The following is a 4647-nucleotide window of genomic DNA, read 5'->3' as shown; positions in this document are numbered from 1 at the left end:
TTTTTTTTTTTTCTCCAGAGGTTGCCGCTCCCCTTTGTGATGTCATCTAGAAAGACCCAGGGGGAGATCCGACAGTGATTTCTTTTTTCTTTTCTGTTTTGTTTTGTTCGCTCAGTTCATAGTTTGAGCAAGCTTTTCAGCTCTGCGCGCGATTCACAGCAAGAAACAACAGAAACGTCAACTTACTGAAGTGGGAACGGTTGTTCTGCGCATGCACGCTTTCTCACACTCGGTGACGACACTGGGATACATGGATAAACGCCGTTAATAATTTATTTTGCATGACATCATGACCCAATTCCCCCACCCATTTTTCCCCTCATATGACGTGCTCCTTGCAGATAATAAATCAAATCCATATTGTGTAAGAAGATATGGAATAAAAATGTTCCTTTTGGGTTGTGCGCGTGTGTGTCGTCAGCTGGTACGGACCGGTAGCCTCTTAATTTGCAAGTTACTATCTTGAGATATCACTTTGGTCTTTGGATCGACATATAAATGGCGTCGGGGCTGCTGCACATCTTGCCGTGGTCTTGAAAAGAAGAAATAAATGCGAAAATCCTCGTGGGAACAAAGAGCCATTGCAGCCACAGGACTTCACTTTCACATGGAAAAGTGAACCAAGAGCTGAGCACTGGGACGTTTTTGTTTTTTTAGTTTTTTTAAACAAACATCTAAAAAAACAGAAGCTTTTAGAAAAAAAAATTATTTTTGTTTCAACTTCAAAATCTGTATCTGCGCACAAACACACACACATGCAAACGTTTGTCCAGTGTTATTATTATCCATGATGTAACCAAAAGAAATCAGATATTTAGAATATAAAATATATTTAGAATAAAGAATATGTTATACATTTTAATAAATGTATATTTATATAATTTATTTTATTATTGTAATTATTTGTTAATTTATTTATTGTTCATGTACCCAGTGACGCTATAGCCTTGATTTTCCGCTTTAATTTGGAGAATGTTGCCTTTACGTTATGAATAGCGTCTCTAGCCTACGTCACTCTACTCTTACGTCTTATAGGTTGGGTAAAAGGTTAATAATTGATGGCCATACTGTCAACGACATACCAATACACCCCCGAAATCCTGTAAGATTAAAGTCAGCTCCTTTTATCCACAGAAACTGTTTTATTTGCAGTTAGCTGTCTGATTATCGACAGATAATTTAAAAAAAAATGCTTCTAAACGAAAAAACAAGTTATTTTAATGTATTAGCCTGTATTTGACTAGTTTAATGATCACAGTAATATAAACTCGATAAATAATGAAGGAAATCCCATTTATTTAGCCGATAATAAGACAGCGGGTCTGTGCTTGCGCAATAATCTCAAAAAGACGTGATCCAGGAGTCGACTCCCCCTAATTTGAGCACCTGATGGTACGTCCCAGTTTCTCGTCCTCTCCCTCTCATTTTCCTGCCGTCTGCTTTCTGCGTCCTCCATCTCTCCGCTGTCTCCCACCTTCCTACGTTAAGGACATTCAACTTTTGCCGTGTTTTCTGTACCACCCGTTATCCCTGTAATATATATATATATAGTGCTGCTGGATAGGTAGGTGAAAACTATATTTCCTCTATTAGATATTTCCTGTATAACAGGGGACTTTTTTGTTAAGCTGCGTCCAACATGCATTTTGTAATATTGAAGCTGAATAATGCGTTCTTTTAGTCTTGTCTTGTATTTATTCCTCTTCGTTTGTTCTAATTAGCATTTTCCCTGATTTCCTCTGTTGCAGTGACTGTACTCCTTATTTCTTTCCTCCATCTTGTCCTACATTTATAGCACAAACGACTCATGCGGGCTTTACAGAATAGAGAACAAGGAGGGGAAAAAAGATAAAATCTTCATGTTGCATTTCCACTATAGGCTCTTCTCACGGTCAAAGGAGTAAAGATTAAGCCTTACATCAGCTCTGCAGATGCAATGCTTTCCTCCCCCCCTTGCCTCCATTATAAAGCTAGAAGATTGTCCCATGAAAAACCTTAACATAGGACGCTTCTGTGGCTTCTTTTTCCTTCAGTGGGAGATCGTGTCACAGGAGATGTCACCAAAATAAACAATTTCGAGCCCCTATAAGCACCAGAGCATTCCTATCAATGTCATATTTCCAAGGTCACATTTAAGGCCCTATCGCCTCACGACTGCTTCACTGCTGTAAGGTGAATCCATGATTATCAGGTGGTCTTTCATATGCCAGTGGCTTTACACTCAACAGAGCATATGACATGATGTCTGAGCCCAGTTTAGAGGGATAATCTGGCAATGTCTGTTTGCTGTCTTTTTTTTTTCCTCAGTGAAGCAGCACAGAGCTGACCTTATAAAGTATCCTGTGACCAGACCACACCTCTGTCTCAGAGCTGATGGAAGCCAAAGGCAAGCCTGGGGCTTCAGCTCCAAAGGCAGCACCTAAAGTGGAGAAAAAGGAGCCGGCTGCCCCACGCAAGTCTGACCCTGCCCCTGCAGCTCCTGAGCCGGAGCATCGCCCTCCTGCGCAGGATGGAGCAGCGGAAACAGAGACAGCAGCAGCAGGTGACGAAGCTGCAGCCTCCGGCACAGACTCTCTGGAACACCTGAAGCCCTTTCTTATTGGTGGGGCCGTTATTGCTGCGGGAGCCATTTTGCTCGGAGTATTGCTACTGGCGAGGAGAAATTAAAACCAAATCATTATCTGAAGTTGGGGTATTTATTGGTTGATGACTTAGATGGTCGCTGCTGATTGGTTCACAGACTATCATGATAAAGATTGGGGACTTTTTCTTTTTGTTTTTTTTTAGCCCTGCTTTCACTTGTAGTGAATCAACTCATTTGATTTCCGATCAAGGCTGTATATGGAGCATAATTACACATATTATATGCATGAATTTGCTACAATACTGCATCTGAAGTGTAATTATATAATTATAAAAAACACACTCAAAAAAACCTTACGCCGAGCTAAAAACCTGAACTCTTAAAGGTAGCTTATTCAGCTGCTTTGTCTGGTTTAATCTAATTTGAACAAATATTGACAAAAATGTTTAAATATTTGTACATTCTTGCACCAGAAATGAGCTTGGTTCACTTTGCTAAAAGAAACACGTGAAGCCTCAAATCATAATATTGAACCTTTGAAATATGAATAGCAGCTATCAGAGTTCTAGGTTTTTACTTTACTTTAAAATGAGACTGTTGGAAGAGAAGAGCAGAGAATAGCTGGGATTGTGCACTGTGGTGTATTGAAACTACTCTGGCTAAATCATTGATAGCCTAATGGAAGGTACTGAGTTCCTCTATTAGTATAGAGCGTATGAGACATCGAACTGGCGAACACAAGCAAGTACAACACAATAAAAATTCAGAGAGAACACATAAGTATGCAGGGGTCGAGGAATGGCACATGAAGGGTCGTTGGATGTAAAATATGTATACTGTGGACCAGAGTATAATAGTGCAGTTATTTATTATTGTAGAATAAGCAGATTTATTTTACTGTCAAATTATATCACAAATCAATAACCTTTCGTGTCTTACACAGCAGCTGCAGTCATGCTGTTTCAATCTGTTTACATCTTACAGTAGATGTTTAGCTGTAGCAGGCTGAACAGCCATTAGTGTTGTGTATCAGGTTGAAAGCCTGCTGCCAAAACATGATAGTTATTTCTGTCCTCCCTCTGCCCCTCTTATGTTTTCTAAACCTTGTCAACCTCATTTAGGAATTAGTAATGAGAGCATCCCGAATACTCTTATACAATGAAAGTGTGGTGTGCATGAACTATTGTTCTATAGTTGGATAGAACTGTAGTTTAATCAAAAGGGAAAAAAGCAGTCTCGGTTTTTGTTCCTGCACTCATTAACTTGTACAGCTGTACACATTATTTCCAACTCACATTGCAAAGCTCATGGGGGGGATTGTCCCCCGTTCCATAAGTAGATGCATAAGACAGTTCTAACACATATTTAACTTTAAGGATATGTATACATTTTACACATTACTGGCCATTAACATTGTGCTAACACTCAGCACTCATCACTACACTTAGCACCCCAAGCATGTCCAAAACATAGATGGCCTATGCCAACACTGAAACAAACTTCACCTTACATTGTACAATACAGTGTACCAAAAAAAAAGAAGAAGAAGAAGAAAATTCCTATTTTCATAATCTCAACAGCGTATAAATGCAATAATTCAGATAGGACTCCTCATTTAGCACACGTGCGGTAGCAAGTTAAATTATATAAACATTGTCATAATGTGTGATGTTAGTGATGGAAATGATGGCGATGTTACATACGATGATAATGAGGGTGATGGTATGCTGTGGTATAGTATGGTGGCTGTAATGATAGTATTGATGGTTATGATATATTTTTTTATATATTTATAACATATTTACCTTATGCACCCTCCCCTTAGCTCCCAAACTTCTTAATGTGTAAAAAGAAAGTGAAACCCAACTTTATTAAAGGTAGTGAACCAACCCAAGTGAGTATGTCTTTAATCACAACTTCAGCTTTAAATGGATTATAAATGATACCCAGTTTCATCTGAACTTTATATTTACATGTCTATTAAAAATCAACAACAACATTGTTTATTTATGTTGGCATAGTTGAACCTTTCCTTCTTATATGTATGTATATATATATATATA

General features: G+C 38.5%; 1 long non-coding RNA gene across 1 annotated transcript; it reads left to right on the top strand.

Annotated features, from left to right (window-relative positions):
* The first annotated feature begins 1405 nt into the window (after positions 1–1405).
* Positions 1406–4473, top strand: LOC102204244 (uncharacterized). Its single transcript, XR_311481.1, has 2 exons — positions 1406–1564; positions 2308–4473. It is a non-coding gene; the product is annotated as an uncharacterized LOC102204244 (long non-coding RNA).
* Positions 4474–4647: the final 174 nt, after the last annotated feature.

This window comes from Pundamilia nyererei, unplaced genomic scaffold (assembly GCF_000239375.1).
Source record: "Pundamilia nyererei isolate P.nyererei 1_Seehausen unplaced genomic scaffold, PunNye1.0 scaffold00011, whole genome shotgun sequence".
Lineage (NCBI taxonomy): Eukaryota > Metazoa > Chordata > Actinopteri > Cichliformes > Cichlidae > Pundamilia > Pundamilia nyererei.
Note: the sequence above shows the minus strand (reverse complement) of the source record. Positions and strands in the feature narration are given on the sequence as shown.